The 21920-nt window shown below is 41.7% G+C and overlaps 1 protein-coding gene across 1 annotated transcript in view; it reads right to left on the bottom strand.

Moving 5' to 3' along the window:
* zfhx3b (zinc finger homeobox 3b) overlaps nucleotides 1-21920 on the bottom strand; it is a 344746-nt gene that overhangs the window by 153560 nt on the left and 169266 nt on the right. Inside the window, exon 9 of the mRNA XM_042396488.1 lies at nucleotides 827-1191. The gene's annotated coding sequence lies outside the window, so the exon portion shown is untranslated. The remainder of the gene's footprint in view (nucleotides 1-826; nucleotides 1192-21920) is intronic.

Raw genomic sequence — 21920 nt, 5'->3', positions numbered from 1 at the left:
CTCTGGAAATAGTCATTTCACAACTATGTGCTATGAAGCCCAAAAATGTGCAATTTTTGCATTTTTTTTTTCAAAATTCAAGCACATACTGTATATCTATTCTTATACACACCAGGTACACAGATACAAAACACAACATACACCCACCTGTACACAGTCACAAACAGCGGTGACATTTTATCAGCTAGAAGATTACTTTAGTCCCCTTAGAAAAGTAAAAACACCCATGTCTTGGAACATTCACACATCCCATTACTGACAGCATTACTGATAACTGTAGAAAGCGTATATTAGAGTGTATACGTGTCATTGTGTGAAACCGTAAATAAAATGAATTTCCTATCCATGTGGAAAAAAAAAGGTTTTGCACATAAACATATGTTGGTCTGCAGGTTTATGTGCGAGTATAGCGTGTGTTTGCATGTCCATACAATTTGACACAGACAGTAATGAGCACATGCTTCTGTATATAATGTGTGATGCACCTAGTCATATACGCCAAGTCCTGTCATGTTTCTAGCCCATTCCCTCTCACTGTGGCTGGTCATTGGCCAAATCTGCAAAGGGGCCAGGGAGGAAACTAGAGTGAGCGTCTATCAACCAAACAACGTCAACATATTCAGAGCCTCTAATCCGAGAGGAACAAACAGGTGAGCAGAGCATGAAAGCAGGGCATTTATCAGTCAGCCTTTCCTTTACACCAACTCTGAAGGCAAGCTAACTGTGTGGGGGACACAGACTGGGGACAAGTTAGCTTCAAAGCCCCGAGGAAGTTAAAGGGCTTAGGGCTTGGACAGCAGGAGCAAGGGGGACTTCATAGCCTTACCTGATGGGGTTTTTGGTCTGAGTTGTGACCACACGGAAGCCTCTCTGACTGCGTTTTCTTTTCAAGTGTCTGTTTGAAGTCAGCAGGCAGAAAGGTCACGCCCTCTTGGTCACAGCAGGCTCGTCGAAGCAATGGTGGATGGCCAGCTGCTATTGCTAACGTTCAGACTTTCGTCTCTTTCTTTGTATACACAAAAAATAATAAAGGATAATGTAAAGCTATTGATCCGGTGCCTGGGCACCTTAAGAAGTTTTGGTGATATACTCCTAGAATTCCAGGTATTTCCAGGATTTTCCAAAGCTATGTGGTTTGGGATTTAAGGACTCCCAGGTCACAAGAAGAACAAATCAGGATGACACCATCACCTGGAACAAGAGACAAAAAAGAAAGAAAAACAGAGTCATAAATACGTTTTGTGCATATTTGAATAACATGATAGTATAAAGCACAGTTTCATTGCAGTCCTGTAACAGAACCTATAATTTCTGTACCCCATCCCTGAAATCTGAGCACATAATAAATGTCTTTCAGGAGAAGCAAACCAGAGCAGTATGACTTCCATCAAGACTGCAAAATTAATCATCTGTTTTTAGAACCAAGAAAATTAATCTATGGTTATTTGTATCCTACTACTGCTGGACAGCCTCTTATGATTTCAAGATTATCTTTAATAGCAAATGAACTGCTGTGAGTAATTTCTCTTCACATATCACTGAAGACTTTTAAAATGAGAAATGAAAAAGATTTCCGGAGAAACTTAATTTTCCTGTAACCAGAACAAGACATATTCCTGTAACAGCATATATAATTGCCTGTTCTGCAGAGGATCTCCTGTATACAACAACAAAGTCTCATAGACAATATATATTTATTCAACTGTCAATTCCAGCGATGAAAAAAAAAAAAAAAAAAACATGCAAAAAAAAAAAAGACTTTGAATTCCACATGGGCCTGGTTTGTGAAGCTGGGTAAATATGCTTGTCATATGTTCCAATAGTTCCACAGCGACAGAGATTTAGTTAGGGAATACAGGCGGGAGAGGCAAACAGTTTGTGATAACTGAATAGCTCTTTTGAAGCCACTTCCATTTGGAAACATTGTGCGATTATTTTTACCTCTGTGGTTAGACTTGAGTTAAAGCCCATGCTTAATTGTTCCCAAGAGTTCTTATTGTGGTGCTGATAAGGAGCTCAGGGAGCAACATTTAAAACTGCAACAAAAATAACTAGACTCTTGCTTATTGGCCACAGGTCTACAAGAGTGACAATAGAGGATCGACCCAGCAGAGAGAGAGAGACAGAAAGATAGGTAAAAAGAGAAGAGAAAGAGAGACAGACAGGCTGGGGCAGAGGTCGTATAGTTATGAAGGGATTGCATCTGAAAGGTTTCTCTCTGATCTGATTTTAATGTTTACACAGCATTGGGTGATACTCTCATGATTTTTGAAATATCAATTTAAATGATCCTTTTCAGCTATCATAAATAAAGTGTACAGTACATTAGTTGCTAATCAATAAATTCATTATTTTTATTACGGTGTTTCGTCAGCAGTTACTGTAGACACAAAGCAGCGCTGTTAATTTGTTGTCTCACTTCTTCTTCTCTTTCGCTCTGTCCAAGGCCACGACTTCCCGGTTTGTCAGGGCGACCTGTGGGAGTGTGTGTGTGTCGGATCAATAGCCCACCCACAGCAGAGCCGCGGGCCATCCCTGACCTGGGCTATTGATTAGGCCTGGCTCAGCTGCCAATAGCAATGTGCTGGATGTGACACCAGGCTAAGACAGGAGCTGAGGAAGGGGGATTCTGAATTGCCAGTGGCAGCCCCACAGCACACCGCAGATAAAAGTCAATTCCACTTAACCAAATCACTGACAACTAAATAGTTAGCAGACAGAAGAATGCCGAGAGTCTCTGATGGCAGCAGCTGGATGGCTTTGGGGATTTCCTAGCCCCTGACCTGTGTCGGGGAGCACAACAGGCCATGGGAGAAACAGTGTGACATACACAGGCCTCTATTTGTGCAGGCAACATGACCTCTGCCTGCGTGTCAGTCTGTTTATCTTTTAATCTGATCACTTCTTTGTCTGCAAGTCGCACCTGTGTCATTAATACATTAGGGAAATATTCTATCAGTAGCTCCTTCTAGATCAATTATCTATTATTATTCCTATACATTAGGAGGTTTTTAGGTCATGATTGATGTTTGCTGGCTTTTTTTTTAAGTATGTGTAAATTAATTTGCAAATGCATTGATTGAATCTTTTTGAAGATATCTGAAGAATGATTTTAAGCTACAGAATGTTGCTTCCAGTAAAGAAAAAAACACAGCTGTTGTGTTCATAATTAAATCATTCTGGCGGCAGATCATCAGATTTTTAAGAGCAGGTATTAACCGTAAGCTTTGCAGTCGTGTTTCCTGTGGCTGCATGCACAGATGTAATGCAGTCCTGCTGAAGTTGTCAGACTCCTTTCGATCCGTCTTGCTCCCAGTCATTACCAGTCCATATTAGAGTAGTTTACATGTCACTTTACCGGTCCTTTGCCTCGTGAATGTAATTCTGTGGCTACTGCCTCCTTGTGCATTCAGCACCTATCTATGGCTCCATATCTCTCCCAGTAATTGCTGAGTGACAGAAAGGCAATACTGACCACTTCATTATAGGACAGCCAGACTGACTGGACACTGGCCTCTTGGCTCTAGGTCACTCTGGCCAGACTGACCTTATCTGCCCAGGTCGTCAGGGGTCAGTCACCCAGAATTTATAAGGACTTTACTAGAGTTGCCGTGGGTGCCATACAGCAAGGTCGCCTGACCCTGGTGGACTGCTTATATCAGGTATTGATTGCAGTTTGTCTACTTCAGTTGAGGCCGGACTAATCTCCCAACACTAGGGTCTCAGGGGTAAAGGCTTCAGTGTAAAGTTAAGTATTGGAAGTAACAAGAGTGATGGTTGGGCGAGTGGATACTAGTGACTATAAGAGGGTAACAACAAGAGTTCTGGGGCTTTGGGGTTTTAAAAAAAAACAATATGTGTAAGAACAGTGAGATATAGTAGCGGGACTGGATGTAACACTACTGTTCAAACCTGGAAAAAGGCTCTATTCTTAGGGTGCACTTGGGGGATGAAGTTGTGTGCATGACAATATTATTGCGTAATGAAGTGAAGGATGTTATAGAAAGATGTATTGAGCAACTGCAGTACTGTACTTTCACTGAATATGGGTCTGCAGCGTGATAATCTGTCTGTTCTTGCTTCCCTCCAAAGAAATGGACAAAATCCCAATCACAAGTATGTATGAACTCATCACGTAAACTAAATAAAACTGTTTTCTGATTCTTGCTCCAAAGCCGATTAAGTTAAAATAAGATAGCATTCATCTGTATTTGTTCAAATTATCAGTAGTTATTCCAAGGAAAAGTCTTTAATCCAGCTGCGGAAACAATTAGCTGTGAGTCTTTGTGTCTACCATCTTTACAGCATATGGATAAAAATATGTGTAATTGTTTGTCTGCAACTAAATGTGTATTTGTGCGCGTCTGTAGCAGCTTGTGTCTGTATGAGACCCTTTATGTACATACTAAAGCATCCCTGATGCTCGTTAGATCTCGTCTCTCGGCAGCTGCTTGGCACCATTCATATTAAATCACAATAATGGCAGATGAGCTCTCGTGCTAGAGAGACAAGCATCTATTTGAAACTGCACTTTATTACACTTTGTTCCTTTTAATCAAAAAAAACTATGAGAAAAGATAACCCGGTTTTAAAAATCCCAGATAAACAGCAACGATTGCATCTTTAAATAATAAATGATCCCCTGCCTCTTACAGACGGGAATATAACTGAAAATAATTGAAGACAACAATGTCCTATAAGAGCACCACTCGAGCAGTGCTGATTCAGAATCCCTCATAACTTCAAACATTCAGTCATAAAGTATGGATAATCCGCAAAAGAAAGGCATGCGTCTGTTTACAATTTCCTTCTAATTAAGGCTACAGGACGGGGTCTACCTTTGTTAAAGTTGATGTGTGTTTGTTAGACTTCACGAGAAACTGTACCACTGGCAAATTAGGAGTGGAATACAAAACGAAACAAACAATAACACTCTAATATGATCTGCAGTCAAGGAATAAATATTTCACAGTCTGTCTACATTTGACACACTTTCAGTTGAGAACAAAGGATTCCTAAACAACAAATTTCCCAAACTTGGTCTTAAGACAATAACCTTTCTGGCCTGTATTAATAAACAAACTATGGTAGTGACTTCTACTTCACAACCGTGCATGTAATCTGTCCTCAGTTTGTTTGGAATTTAAGGACACATTGTTACTAACAAATTTCAGAAACAGATGGAGACGGATCAAGAAGTTAACAAACAAAGAAACCCAGAGTAAGCCAATTCAGGAAGCTATGGCATGTTTAAAGATGCGCACAAATACAATGAATGGAGCAAAACAAAATGGTCTTCTACTTTATAACTACAGGTATCCAACACTGATTAGACTGTACACGAGTGAATCACTGGTATTGTCTCCATATCCTTGAGATGATTATGCATTTTACTGTACATGGCCATTGGTGGGGGTGAACTAAAGAGTATAAAAAAAATTACGAAAGCATCTTGCTGATCAAGGTGATGTTTTCCCATTTTCGCTCTGTGAACCAGGCTAACAGTGTGCTGTGTGTCTGAGAGGGATAAGGCAGTGCTTGATGATTAATCACTGGACATAATAAAGCTTCTCACCATGAGCACACAGTCCAGCTGATTCTATGATATGATTGGGGCCGATTAGAAAAGAGAAATAATCATTCCTTACAGTGCATTCATAGTACACTCTAATGATATCTTCTGATTGGACCTTGCGGGGAAGATAATAAGGGCCGTCTTCAGAATGGACTCTAAGATTATTTCTTTAACTTCATGAAATGGGGCCACGGGCCTGGATGCTGCAGATTTGAGGATTAAGATAAGCTGACCTTTCACATTATGTTGCCATGTATAAAAGATGAAGTTTACAGTCCCTCATCACATTAGACCTTATCAATGGTTAGAGCCTCTGTGAAGTCCCTTTGAACATCACAATGGTTTTTCTGGCTGGTATACAACAGGCCTTTACCCCCTAGTGTGGGATTACTGTGCTAGTGCGTGTATGTGTGTGTGTGTGTGTGTGTTGTATGCGGGTGGTGTGGACGTGCATGCTCGCTTGTTTGGACAATACTCTAGTACTAATCCAGTGTAAAAACTTTATTCTATCTGCTTCTTTTTCATGGTCATGTGGGATATAAAAAAATGAACAAGTAGATCAAGATTGGTAAGTATAACAATAATGCTTCCACGTTAAGCATTAAACAGGTTTGGCAGCAACAGAAAAGACAAATAGTGCATTATTTCTAGCAAACATATCGATATATATCAAATATTTTATCTTTCACACAGCAACACAGCATGGCTCAGCCCTTGGATGCCAATGTTAACTCCTCACAATGGTGGGACGGGCCACTCTACCGTGTCAGTGAGACATAAGAGCAGAACAGCAGAGAGCATCTAACTTCCACAATTCTCCAAATTTGTCTCTGTACTGTCATCATAAAAAGTTACTAAGTCTGGTATTGACTCTTAACATGTCTGTTTTCTTTGAAAAAAAAAAAGAAAAACCTGTCAAATGGAAGGCAAAGTGTCACTTGTTTCAAATGCAAACCAGCATGTTTAAAACATTTTCTTGGATCAAGTGATGTTATGTTAAAACTAGAGGAGTAACCCACCTGTCAATTACACATACTGTCACTTGTTTCAATCTCAAAACAAGTGAAACTATATTTGAAACAAGTCAAACGATATCACCTCAGTGGCACATTTGTTTTCTTTTGTTTTGAGGCAGAAAAAACTAAATTGAACTGAATAACTTAAGTTTTTTACAAAATTATGGGTGCTCATAAGCACTCCGATAGATGTCTGTCCCAGAACGAGGGAGTGACACTTTTGGATCAGAACCATACTCTTCCATGTGCTGGACTGAAGAGCTTTAGGGTTTTACAGGCATCAGACTACTGGCCAACATCTCCAGGCTCCTTTGATATGGGAGGCATTGCTTACCCATATAACTTACAGCCCAGCTCTGCAGGGACTTATTTTTATAACCTCTATTATTTTCTATCATAAATATTCAAATCCAGATCTTAAATCCCAAGCTTAGTGAGAATAGCCAAAAACAACACGCAGCTCTTCAGCTTCCCCCAGCTCTCGCTCTTCTATAGAAAATCATTATGAAGATGAATACAGAAATCAAACAGAATGCTGAGACGAGACTGTAGGACCCCGTAAAAATAATGCACTCATATGAAAGACTCGGGATGGAATTTTTGGTCAAAGATCTTGGGCTTTTTTGTTCTTTATTTGTTTGAGCATTTTGACACATTCTGCATTTCCTCCTTTTGGCTGTGAATTAATATTTGCAGCTTGAATATTAATCCTGATTCAGTGCTGGATTAGTTTGCTATTGTCCCCTCTGTGCTGAGCCCTAAATAAAGGCGCTGACATGGAGAGGAAATCTATACCTCTCTGCCCTGCAAACAAAGACCTCTGCACCCAGAGATAACACATGTCCCTGCAACACAGACCCCCCTACTCTACCCACATGCTGGATCCTCCATCTCCCTCTCCCTTTTCTTCCTCCCTCAACTCTCAATTCCCCATTTCCCCTTCTCCTCACCACTCTCTTCCTCCCTGTCTCTCTCTCTCTCTCTCTCTCTCTCAGAAAAACTTTGCCATGGTAGATTTGCAAGGCAATTGTGCCCTTAAACTGCGCCTCTTCCTCAGCTTATACCATGCATTTTCCAGAGTTTATCAAAGAATACAATGGGGTTATGCTTTCACCATTATTCTCCAGGCAAGAACAGTAATTTAAATGCACCAGTACTACTGAGGCAGGGCGCAGCCCTGCTGTCTCACTATGGAACAGAGAGAGATGAAAATGCGTTACAAAAAAACGCACTGCATTACTTTGTTGACCTTTCCTGTTCCCATAGTTTACAAACAGCTGTGAAGCTCCTTCCTCTGGGCTCTTTGTACATCAGAGACTAGGACTGATGGAGGCACGCCATGCTTAAATGAAGGGCTTTTTCTAACTTGCCTCAGTTGTGGCTCACAAACGCAACCTAACAAACACACATTTACTTTATCTCTACCGCCAAAGCAGTTGCCAAAGTGAGGGAGGAAATACATAGTGAAACAGATATGATGGCATCCTTCCATGTAAGTATATATTTTAACAGACAGTCTGTTCAACAACAAAAGAAAAAAAAATCTAAACATATGCACACATCAATACAGCCACCCACACACAGAAACAAGTTTAATTTTCTCATCCATTGTAATACCATCTGAAAGTATTTTTGTGATTCTGCTTTCGTAGGAATTGAAGCTAAAGTTGTGCTGCTGTTCTGATGTGACTAAATGTGTAGACCACAGTTCATCTCAGACTTCTGTCTAAAATTCCCTGCAAACTACTGTCCTCAATGACACTAATCAGCACATACCTGCAAGCACATATAGGGAGATATTGGCACACATTGGCATTCATGCAAACACGCATGCACAGACATTGACTGCTATGCTTCAGATATTGGGTTGACCTGAAGCTGAATGCCAGGTGAATATTAACAGGGAACTGAGAGGAGGAGGAAAATACAGTGGACAGAGGATGATGAATACAGGAAGGTGTAGGGAAATGAAAAAGAGAAAGAGTAAGGAAACAAGAAAGAAAGGAAATATGGAGTAAAGAGGAGTAAAGAGGGAGGAAAGAGACAGAAACAAGGGAGGAAGGAGGAAGGAGGAAGGGAGGTGATAATACAGTAAAGAAGCCTAATGACTATCTGCAACAGTGGAGAGAAAGATGGGGGACATGGACTGGACCAGCCTGCAGACCAGGTCAGGCTGATGGGAATGGGCAGCCATAGTGATGCCATTACGTTGTTAATCAATCCATTGGTGTCTGCGTGTCTGGGTGGGCAGATACTCACAGTCTGGAAGGGGTTAATGGGAAATCAATGAGAGGGATGTGCTTATGAGCAGGACATGGGAAAAGAGGGACAAGGGGGAGAGAGTGAAGAGAGATAGAGGGGCGGGAGGGGGAGATAGGAACATTGTTTCCTGTGATAGCAGCAGACTTCGCAGATGTTATCTGTCATTCAAAGGAGCACTCTGGTAACCAGATGTTTAGGCTCAACGTGGTGGAGTGGGTATACATCCTACTGGAGGATCAATATAGGTCAAGTGCATGGTAATATTTATCACTACACACACACACACACACAAGACATTGATGTCTTTGCAACACAGACACTTTTCCTGAGTGGGAAGAAAATCACGTTTATATATATTAAAAAATCACATCCAGGTAATAGGGCCATTTATTTCAGGAGGATATATATCTGGCATGATGGTGTTTTCTCATTAATATGAATCATATGTCTGACCTGCATCAGCAATATCTCCTTCGTAAAACGTCCATTACGGGAAACAAAAGGGAGTGTTGATTTGGAAGGAAAGGTAAAATAAATACAGCGAGAATCAGCCAGGGTAGTTTTCTAAAGGCCTGGGGGCATTTGGGGAGGTGGGTGGGGGGGTTGCAAAGGGGGAACCAAGAGCAGGTCCCAGTGCAGTGAGGCTCTTTGTAGTTTGAGCAGTCTGAACTAGCCAGAGGCTTACTGCTCGAACCCCTACCACTCAGAGAGGCTGTTTGGGGAAATTACACCACAGAGTAATAATTAATCAAGTAAATGCTGAACTGCTTTGATTTGGATTACATTAACATATTATCAATAATGTATTAATCAAATACAAATAAACACCTCTGCATAATAGCATACTTAACTAAATACATTTTCACACTTGGTGAAAAGTTGGTCTTCTTTAAGCAGTGCGGATAACCGTAGCAAACTATACTAGGAACAGCGGTTTTGTGTTTTTGGAAGCATCTCCTGGCACTTAACTGTCTTAGCTCATCAACTTCCTTCTTCAACACTGCATCACTCCGTTTCAAGTGCTTACAACAAGAGGCAAAAAAATTATGAATTCGTTTATTTATGCTTAACAATAGCAGAATGCATCACGCAGAATAAATAAACACACCACTGATGAAGCACTGAAAACACAATGCACGTAATTTGTGCAAAGCTACTCCAGGTTTGATTCCAAAAGTAGCTAAGTGGATTGAGGAAAAGAGTTAGTCACCTTTATCATTTGCAGAGGAGTCGAATCAGCTCTGCTTTTGTATTTTAACTTAAATGCATGTTCTGTTTTTCTCAGATAAGTTGTGTTGTTTAAAAGCATCCGTTCTCGCCTAACGCTTTGTTCATTGGGGGAACTTCATGCCCAGGGATTTTCTAAACACAATTCATCAAAGTGGAACGGCAGTTTTTTTTTCTGCATTCCTAATCCTTTTTGCTGCAGATGAGAGATTTGCTGTTCAGACTCATTAAGATTAAAGCGTTTTGCCAGAGTTATTTAAGAATGCAAAGTTCCATGTGAGACCTCTCAGAGTTCAGAACAGAAGAAAATCCTATCGACACGCTCGGTGCACTGGGGGCTGATCTTAGCCTATATTTCTATATTTGGTGTCAGTGATTGAGTGATAGCATGTGAAATGGTTTTTCCTGTTGCATTATGGGTCAGAGTTACAATCACTTTTCCATTCTTACCATCAGTCGGAGGTCATGGGTGTGATTGCTCTTTTTGTCTTTACTTATAAGTTTAATATGGGGTTCTTGTAAACAATTTAAAACACTATGCTTTTTATTTTTGTTATGAAGTTGCCAGCTGCTTTTATTCTATATTATTTGATAACTACGCATAAACTGAATGACAAATTAGTTGTCTTTTCTTGAGGGGAACAATACATTTTGTGCTTAAAGTTTACTTGAATAGTTAACTAGGTAGTATTTTGCTTTCTAGTATTACTTTGGCAGCAGTGTTTTTGGCTGGGATAAGAGTATCAGTCATCTGGCTGGACAGACAACAGTTAATGTTTAGCTGGAGGAGATGGCAGTCTGTTAGCTGAAAAAGAAAGCATCATTGGACTGGACTGAGTGTTAGTCTTCTGCCTGAGGATTTTTAATATTAGCTTTTTTGGCCGTAGAGTCAGTAGTCTTTCAGCTGCTCTAAAGCTGGAGAAGGACTCAGACCCTGCTGTTGGTAGAACACAGCTCCAGTCTCGGCACCTTTCCCAAACTTTCCAACTCCAAGTGTCGCAATCTGGTTCCATTTTACAGCTGGCCTTGAGATTGTAACAGAGCTCCTTTCTCTCCCTCCTCAACCGCATATTTAATCCCTGTGCTTATGTCAAACTTAATTACAGGACCTTGTACGAAAAAATAACAAGTGAGCCTTGTAGGGGTGGGAGAGAGGAAAGGAGAGCATTAAGAGAGGGAGAGAAAAAGAGACCTAGGGAGAATGCTAAGAGGTGTGAGGGGGAAAAGGAACAACAGAGACATTTAATCTGTAGACTCAGTATGTTAAATGACCAAACAAAAAGCTTTGAGGTTGAGTATCTGTTTTTGTAGCTGACACCGGAAAAGCCACAGTCTATTTGTAAAAATCCACAGTGTTATTTATTGCTGATAACTGAATCTATAAGATATATTAGTGGACTAAAATACCAAAATATGTCATTTAGCTGAGACATACAACACAAGGATATTGCCAGTATAATGGCTAACCTAAAAATCTCAAATGAGGAGAGGCACAGTAAGAAAGTGCCCTACACCACATCTTTTAACTTACAACCCAGCAAATTCTCCTGAAACCCCACAAGCCAAAAAGAAATAATCATTAGACTAAGTCAGTCACACAGTTTGTGTGTGTGTTTGTGCACATAAAACTATTTACTCTGTAGAACTGGAACAGCTGGGGAGAGAGATGTTTAGTCTATCAGTTTAAAACTATTACCTCAAACTCTGAAAATATGAGCTGAGCCTGTCGTGCGTCGACACAGGGAGACAGCACTGTGAAGAACAAACCTTTGAAAAGTCTAAATCAATTTTTGGGGGAGTAACATAACAAACACTTCACCGCAGTGAAGAAAAGGGGATCTCTTTTTTAACAGTTTGAAAAGCACATATTCATACAATCTTCATAAGGCAAAACAGCATAAATGCAGTATACATGAAGTCTTTTGAAAAGGGAGATGACGGGAAGGGAGAAAGGGAGAAGACACAGGGATGCTCCTCAGAGATGCAGACAAAATACACAGAAAGACCACCACAGTCATATACAGCCCTACTTTTTTTTTTAAAAATACAGTCTTACTTTTTTTCCCCATTATGTCCTACTGTCCACTTTGCACACACCTACTCTCCCACCCATCCTTTTGGCCAGCCTGCTGGCTAAAGCCTTCCCAGACTGGACTTAAGTGGCCAAGCAATGGACCAGAGGAGGGAGAGGTTCCCATGCCACTGGTGCTGGAACTGGCGCGGCACCCGGAGGTATTTATAGCAGGCCAGCACTAAAGGGCCGGGAGAGAGGGCATGCTTGTTTTCCTTTCCATTCCCCAGGCACTTTCACCAGGCCTCACATGTGGGTGTTAAATATATACCCAAATACTGGGAGCAACATTGTGGGGGCAGAGAATAGGAGGCATTGGGCTCCCTTGGAACAGAAGTGGGTTGGGGGGTAAAGGGGGGAGAGGAGAATTGTGCAGAGTGGGAAGAGGGAACAGGAGAGTGGAGTCTGGACTTAACAGGATGCAGACTTGAAGAGAGTTCTGAGGTGCTGAAGCGAAAAAGAAAGACAGAGAAAAAGAATTTGTCAATTTGGTAGTAGCTTTCCCAGCTCAAAGGGACAGGACCTAAAGATCAGAGGTTATAGGGGCAAGCTGAACCCAGTTCTACTGGAGAGACTCCACAGTGGAAAGGCGGGGGAAAGTCCAGACAAAACAAGGGGGCATTTGCAGGGAGGTAGGGGAGCAGTCCTGTTGTTGTAGCCTCCCCAACATCAAATGATATCTGGATCCAAGAACCAGCCCTCCCTATCTCCAGCTGCTTCCTCTATATACTCTGTGATGTATGTCTCTCTCCCTCTCTCTCTCTGTCTCTCTCTGCATGGGAATTCCAGAGTGACATTATTACTATGATGAAAACAGACCCTATAAATACTGAGCACTATGATGAATATAACAGCGATTATGGGGGCAGCGATAATTAGATCAGGAAAGAAAGAGAGACTCATTGAAGTTTGCTCTGTTTTTGTGTTTGGGAATTCCTTTCAACCTTGTGTCTTAATGTATGAAGAATTACAGAGGCAACGGTGGTGTGGTAATCATCTGGGAGGGCCTCTCGGGGCCTCTTCAGTGATCCTCTCTCCTGTTTCAGCTCTCTGCTCCATCTCACATCTCTGTAAAAGCCACCCTGCTGTCTGCTTTTTTAATGATGGTTTGGCCAACAAACAATTAATAGGCTGCCCCACAGATGCCTGTTGAAAAATGAATTAGCAGGAACTATGGAGTGCTCCCAAATGGGGACATCCAGCAGCTTCTTCTATCTTTCCATCCAGTTTTGTTCATCAGGTTTTAACCTCGTCAGCAGCTCTCTAACACACACAGGTCCAGTTTGGATCTTTAAGTCCTAAGACTACAGCTTTACTGTACAGCGGCCATCCCACTAGCTGATTGCGTCAGAAAGATTCCACAGCCATGGCCTCTGTTTTTTCATACTTGTGGGAAAATAGCAGTTCATGTTTCCTTGGATGCTTCACACATTCCTCACCCTGTCTTCACATTGCGGGCCCCCGAGACTGGGTAGGGCCAAAGCCACTCAAGAGGAGGTGCTTGGCAGATAAGAGGTGTGGCTAAATGAAAAAGGAAAGGCAATTTTTTATTGTTTATTTACGAGTTAGTTGCTAGGCGATGGGAACTCAAAAAGGCACTAATTACATTTCCCCGAGTTTGATGAGTATAACAGGACTTGGACAGAAACTTTCCAGCTCATTTAACCTCTCAGGACACAGCTGGGAATTATAGATAACAGAACATCTGGAAGTCACAAAAATACTTCTCTAGCGTCTAATCCAAGCTAATTCAAAAGTCACCACATCCTGCAATGAACGACATCCCAAAGCTAACTCAGTGACAGCTCCAATATTTCAAATTTTGTTTGAAAAAAAGTAGCCATCTTTGAATGGCATTCCAGTTATTTGGGCAAAAGTTCATGCACCCTCCTTTGCTCAAATTTCAACATTACACTAAAGTGGAGGTCATGCAAAAGTACCCAAAACAAGGACCAACACTCACATTTACCTACAGTCCACACACACACACACACACACACTTTAGAACTACTCTGTGCTCTATATGCTCACACATTCCTGTATTTTTTCATATAAATGTTAGAAGCAAACTCTATACATTATTATGTTCCAACACATGAACAACACAAGTCTTTCAAACATTGAATCTACATTCATGTATAACCGTTGCAACGTTGCAGCGCACACACACTCACAAATACACAAACAGAATGTTCTCTGCTTGGCCACTTTCAAGTTTGGTCTCATCCCAAATTCCTGACCTCAAAATTTCAAGACAAAGGTAGTTAGTCTTGATTTATGCATGCTTCAGCGTAGGATGAAGAGAGCAGGACACAGTAGCAAAGCAATTAATTCTGATGCTGAAAACATTATTAATGGTAATGTTTAAAACATCAAAGCCCCGACTGACAGAGACACAGCATCTCTACTCTGACAAGATGGAACAGATGAGCTCACTTGAGTCAGTCAAGGTGAGGCACAGGGGAAAATGTAATTTGTCTCTCCATTGATTTTCATTGAGATTTCTTATAGAAACTGTGGTTCAAAGCAGGTTAAACTCTTGTACCTAGTGTGTGTGGTACACTAGGATTGGGCGCCATATGAGGGATGGTCTCCATTCTCTGTCACTGGCTTGTGTGTGTCTACATTCTGCAGATGCATCATAGATTTGTGGATTTTAGTTTTTAGATTTTAGAGGTGGTCAGCATGGGGAAAATTAGGAGCTCTGAAGATGAGAGGACTGAACACAACCATTTAACACCAGCTTGGACATGGAATGTAGGACAACAGAGGACACACCATCAGTTAGAATGCATGAATCTTAAGTTCATAAGTGGGAAAGTGAAGAGCCCCCTCCTCTATCTGTGTGGACTCATAGTAGCTTTGGGCAAAGGGATAAAGCTTCTCTCACTCCCACATATTCATTTACCCCCCACCATCACACCAATTGAACCAGGGAGTCTGGGGGGAGCCACATTGATATTCACTACACATCTCCATCCCCCAGCCACAACCATCCCCACTGGAAACATTATTTCATTACATATATTATGCATTCAGCATAAGGGAGTTGGTGAATGCAGATGTGTGTGTGGGTGTGGGCGAGCTCAGATGTTTCCTTCTATGTATACATGGCTGTGACAAGTCTGTTGTAAAAAGAGTTTTTAAGAGGATGTAAAAAGATATATAACGCCTCAGGGGTCCAGTGTTAATGGTACTTAGTTTACTTTGTGAGGGAGAAGACAAAATATTTATTTCGTACTGTTTTGTGTCAACATTATAAAAGTGATTTTGTAATTTTTACTATGTAGAGGGACAAAGTTTCCTGGAGAGTTTACATGAATATTCTCAGTCCACATGTAGTGTGTACTCTGTCTCATGCAGAGCAGGAGAAAAAGAGACACATGGAGAAAAAAACAGAGAAAAGAGATGAAGATAGAGACAGACAGACAGACAGATCTTTCATATGGCCCACTGCTCTTCGGGCCCTGATCCAGATGTCACCAGAACAGTTTTTATTTGTCAGTGTCTTGTTTTAAAAGCCCCCTTAAAAGTGCCTGCTGCCTTCCCCTTAAGTCTTTAAGTGGCTCAACACAAGACACTCTTGTCTGATCCGAACTGGAATCAATTTGGAAAAGAAACCATTTCACCTCTGATTAAGCACTGCTCTGTCTCTGCTGTGGCATGCTGACCTTTCCAGAGGTCTGTCTTATGCTGCTAGGAGGGGCCAGCCAGATGATATGCTGAGCTAATTAGACTAACTGACGTCAGCAGAAAGGGCCTGAGACTCGCTTGTAGTTGAACCCTCGGCCATTTGTCAGGCCTCACAACCCTATCTCTGTCAGCGGTTCTTAGAGTCTCACAGCTCAGATTCAATGCCTAATTTCATTTTTTATCTACTGTACATGCAGGCTCTCTTTGCAATTACCCCATTATGCATTTCCCCTCCATTTCTGACATTCTTATATCAATAAAGTCTTTCCTCTGACCTCAGGGGTGATCAAAAATGTGACACCTGCAAATCCCTGTTGTTTTATAATACAGTGAGCCTGCCCTGCACTCCTCTCTTGTAGCAAGTGTTGCTTTAATCATGTGTATTTCAATCACAAGTAAAACTTTTGGGCCACTTTTGGGTCAATTTTTGTGTGGAGTCACAATGCTGGTAAATCTCATATTTAGGCCAGTCAGCCCCCAGTCAATTTGCTAAATGCTGTCTGCCCTGGTGTCTTTGAAGTGGATGCGTCTACAGTGATATGTCAGTGTGATCCATGTGATCATCACCTTCAAGCTCTGCATTTCTCATAATTTTCTTCATCTCTCATCCTCTTTTATGAAGACCAGCTATCAAGCTATATTTATAGCATATAGCGCAGGTTCAACATCTAAGCGTATCGTGTGCTTGTGGAACAAATAAAAAATGGAAGTCCCTTGAGCTATAAAATGTTGCAAACCCAGAATACTTTGAGAAGAGAGTTCAGATGGAAGGAGTCCACCAGAGATCAGCCCTTGGTCCAAATTCCAAGCACTCTGCCTTATACACCCAGAGAGATGCTGCCTACAGACAGGCCTGGTAGAGAGAAACCTCACCTCCAGTTCAAGCAGATTCCTCTGCCCTTTTATTTGCTCTCGTTTGGCTGCAGGGGGAACGTGCTCCACTCTGACCTGGGGGCACTCATCCAATCAGCTCGCTATCTGCTGCAAGGGCCTCCATAATAGTGACATTTTTCCACCTCGTCAATAAAGTGGTGAAAGCCACCCTCTACCCGCTACTTGACCATTTAACTTCTTCCTGAAAAGGCCCTTTCTTTCTGTCTGTCTCTGTGTCTGGCTGAAATCAATAAAAGCAGAGCAAGGAAAGAGGCCAATCCAGCGGCTGCATTAACTGGTGGTCTCAACTGCTGTACAAAGAGGATGGGTGGCAGAGAAAAGGATACAGGAGAACTGGCAGCTTGAGTCTTTCTCATTCATACAGCAGCGGGAGGAGCCTGCGTCTTGTCTACACACAAACTGAAAGGTGACAATCGTATGCAACAAAAGTGACATATAAATTAACAGATGTAAACTCTCCAGTCTCTAATGATCATTGCTTGCCATGACTCATTTAGCAGCTGCATTCACACATCACCACATGTCTGCAGTGATTGACATAATGGCATCAGAGTGAGAACAAAATGTCTTCCAATAAAGGAGCAGGAGGGAGAAAATGAGAGAGATGGGTTACATCTATGCCCATGCTGAAATGAGTGCAGTGCTTTGTTTGGTTATGCTGTCTGAGCTGAAATTGATTTCTGTGAGAAGCATGCACCAAAGAGCCCCTGCATTCAGATGAAATAAATAACACACTCTCTTAGAGATGGGAGGGTATGTGGAAGAAGGAACAGGGGGTGAAAAATAGGATAGGGGAGAAGGGAAGAAACAAAGATGGATGAGGTCAAAATGAATTTATAAGGGAAAAAAGCAGAGATAAAAAAAAGAGGGAAATGGCTTAAGGTGGGGTACTAAATGTCATGTCTTCAGTCTAGCACACAGCACTGAAGAGAGACAGCCTGGAAGACATCTGGAGTAGCGGAGGATAACAGCCACACACCACTCTCCAACCACAGACAACATGATGAGGGATTAAACTTCATTACAACATGTTATGGTAATGAATGGGCTGTGGCCAGTTCTGGATGTGTTAGAGTAATTACCACTCTCCAGCGTATGTGTAAGTGACAACTTCCTAGACATGTTTGTGAACCCATGTGTCTGTCTGTGTATACATGTGTGCTGATCATATTCCTGGGACTCCTGGGTTAGTGAACTGGATGAGGCATAAGGAAAACTAGGAGGTCCCTTCCATCATGAGCCAAGCAAAAGGAACAGCTGCATCTAATTAAAAAAATCCAACACTGTCATACGTATCATCTCGCATAATTAGCTTAACACTGTTCTTTAATAGAAGATGGACGGGGACAGGCCCAGACTTTGTGGTTTGGGCCAGTGTCTGGGCATCTGGATCTAGGGTAGGTGCCAGAGAGGGAGGGGGACAGACAAAGCCACACACCCCAAACGGGTGAGGTTGACTCTAGGTCACAGAGGCTGCCTGGCCTTATGGCTGACAGATGTTAGTCTAGTTCAACAAGAGTTGTGATTCTGGAAAAAGTTACACCACACGCCACTCCGCACTGCAATTATCTTCTCTGTGTAAAGAAACATCTCATACATCATCACCCAACAAGACATAAGCAAAAGCCCCTCCCTAGATTGCAAAGCCTTAAATAAACCACGCCACTTGAATCTGCTAGTTGTATGTTACTAAAGTGTTCCAGTGTTTGAGATAGCCGGCCTGTCAGTAGCATTCCCAAGTGGAGCAACAGTGTGCTTCTGCTGTAGACAGAGCACAGCAGCAAGATGTGGCATGCTGCTGATAATGTTGCTAATGATCCCCACATCGGAGTAACACAAACTAGAGCTGAGTCCTTTCATTTACTTTAAGCTTCAATATGTGAGAGTCGAAAGGGAAGCAAGGATAAGAGCTAGGGGGGAAGTCCTGTCCCTGGACTGCTCCCTGTTCCCTCATGACAGTACAGTAGGAACAGGTGTGGATAGGTCTTCCTCTGCACATTGCTAGCCTTTTGAGTTTCCCTATATGCTCATGCTGAGATTTATAATGTGTGTTATGTGTGTTATTCTGTGTATGTGTGTGTGTGTGTGTGTGAAATAGGGTCAAGGTTTCTGAGGTGACACATTTCCATGGACATGTAGGCAAACACCAGAGCAGCACTGAAGCGAAAGAGTGTTTTCCCACTAAGGGAGGGGAGCAAGGGGAAAAGAAATGATCATTAGACTGGGACTGCCTGCAGGTTGCTAATTTATGCAAATTAATTTCTTGGCTGATGTGAAAGGAGAGGGAGTGGGTGCCACTGCTTGGCTAGCAGTCAACACTGAGCCGCAAAAAGGTTAAACTGCTGCACTATGCTTTGGTGGTCTGGAAAGTTTAGCAGCGTAAGCCAGGGAGGGCTGTGGTATACCAAGCCACAATGACAAAGAAGCGCAGACTATGCCAGCCCTCTTCCTGGCAAGGCGGGCAGACAGACAGCCAATCAGGTCCATGGTGGCTCTTTCGCAGGCGAATGGCATGGCATGCTGGCCCTCTCGTCGCCCCACCTCCCCTCCCTGCTGCACCGCAGCTGCCCAGAATGATTTTATAAACATTTTGCCAGTGGATCAATACCTGTATTGATCAACCATTGTGAGAGTGATCCGTCTAAAACCCAGAGCAGCCTAGAGCTCAGAGATGGGAGGAGCGAAAGAGAGAGGCTGCAGAGAGGATGGAGAAAGAGAGAGAGTCTGCAGCCACGGTGAAAGGGAGAAGAGGTACAAGGGAAGAGAAGGGAATCTGAGAGAGAAGCAGACGCAGAGCTAAAGGTAGGTGGGGATGCGGGTTTCGGACAATGCTGCCAGGCCACTGGGACTGGGGAGAAGCCTATGGTAATTGCTTTCTCATTAAGCAAGGGAGGGTGAGGGCGACTAATGACTACTGCTTTAAGTATGCGGGTAAGTGATAGATGGAGAAATTGTGTGAAGAAATGTGTATGTGTGCAAGAAAGGGTGTCATTCCCACACCTGAGGATGCTAATGCGCGTACTAGTTTGGCCTATTATGTAGTACTTCCAGGTACAGTGTTGCATGTGCATAAGTGTGCATGACTGCATGAGGTTGCAAAGGGATTGAATATGTAGGGAGGGAGTGTGGGGTGTGAGGGGTGTGGATGATGGGCAATTTATATGTTCTACAAAAAAACCCTATCCTTTTATATTTATGTCTGATTATATTCAAATTTTTCATGTTTTGTCTAGAGAGAAACTCACTCTGGAATGTGAAAGATCTGCTGTTTGCCTTGGTGACAACATGGGACACAGAAGGCCCAGCACATACTGCGCTCATGAGTTCAGCTGCTATAGTGAATTCCAAACTGCGAATCCCTGAGAAGACCTGGTGGAAAGGAATAGCCTGCATCCTGGATACAAACATCCATCAAGGAAGAAACAGGAACATTTCTGATGATTTCTAATGCAACACTGGTTTCAAACTTGAAGATGAAAATGGCCGAAAGACGGTAGTCCAAACTGTGGCAAATAACAGACTTTAGCACAATGTTTTGAACTAGTATGGATAAAGCTAGCTTTGGAATATTTTTTCAACATTTTGACAATGGATTGGATTTTTTTTGTTATGCTTTGAATTTTGTTGGAATATAACAGAATAGACGAATGACTGGACAACTCAACAACATCAATGAATGTTCAATTCAAGGCCCCAAGCTGCGCTGCACCGGAGGGAGGGTCAAAAGGCTTTCGGGATCATCCCCCCAAAGCTAAAGGGAAATCAAGTTTCCATTGACTGATTTTAAATGTGACTTCCTTGTGCATAATTGAGGATTTGAGAGAAGCTATATCCCTCCAACAAGCTGTGTTGGAAGACCTTGGTGCTCATGAACTCACTTTGCACTGGAGCTCTGGTGTGGAAACACTTGGGAAATACAATGGGCAACACTGTTAAGGTTCATCTGTGTGTGAACATGCATTTGAATGAAAAGAATGAACATTCAAGGACGCAAAGCACCTACATACATTTGTGGTGATACTTATCCTTGACTGTCTCCCAGTTCCACACTGTATGCTAATACAATGTGAATGCCCTGTGTATGTTCCACAGTATACTATTTTGGCAGTTTGTATACAAGAAATTAATGTACCAACAGGAAGTGATACAAGACGGTCGCTAAAAGACTTCAATTAAACAAAAAAAAAGGAAAAAGAAAAATTGTTTTCTTGTTTTATTTGTTTTCTGAAATGTTCCTTGAAATGTATACTGTATGTATGCTCTTTCTGTGTTTTTATCACCTTTTCAGTGTGAGCATACTATACATATTCAAAATGTGATAAGAATTAATATATAGTGTGGACATGGCTCTTGAATCAGACTTATGTACTTGTACTGCAGTTGAGCTAAATTAATAAGATAAATACAGCTCACCTACAGTACATGCAATGGTAACCAGGGAGACTCAACTGGTTTTAAGTGAAAAGAGGAAAATAAACAACACAGTACAAGGTTGCTTGCTTCAAAGTTGTTCATTGTACACAATGAATGGATTATTTGTTCAGTGCAGCAACAGCAAAAATTAATTTCTCTCATTTTCATTGACTGGTAAAGAGTTTATCAGTTGCAGTAGGTTTACCTCCCCGCCTTATCTCTTACTATGCTAACATTTGTGGTACACAGTTGGCTAGTTGGCAAAATAACTGACACATTTGTCAAAGGATGAGCAACCTACCAAAATAGTTAATCTCTTTGCCTTTATATTTCACGGTGATCTACCACTAGCAGAGAGAAAACCAGTTTTTGTTCAAGTATGAGTATATTATCTATTGATCCTGAATTGCTACATATAGTACCTTCAATAAGAGCGGTTCATTGACTTATCGGTTGGAATCTTTAGAATGGATTTTTTATGTATTGTTTGTCAGCATGTGTGGGCAATACTGTACATAACAATGTCTAGGGAAAAAAAGAGTGAGAATGATTGGCAGGAGATTAAGATATTTTTAGCAGACATTGTATGACAGTTTTCATTCAAAGGACAGTCATCTTTTTTTGATTAATGCCCTTAGGACAAATAACCAAAATACTGCATCAATACCAATACTAAATTTTCAATGTTTTTTACTAATACTGGTGCCTTACTATTGTCTATGTCAGCTTAATTTTAGGGAGATCACTCTTAAGAGTGATTTAAGAGAAC

The sequence above is a fragment of the Thunnus maccoyii genome, chromosome 1 (genome assembly GCF_910596095.1).
Source record: "Thunnus maccoyii chromosome 1, fThuMac1.1, whole genome shotgun sequence".
NCBI classification, from domain to species: Eukaryota; Metazoa; Chordata; class Actinopteri; order Scombriformes; family Scombridae; genus Thunnus; species Thunnus maccoyii.
Note: the sequence above shows the minus strand (reverse complement) of the source record. Positions and strands in the feature narration are given on the sequence as shown.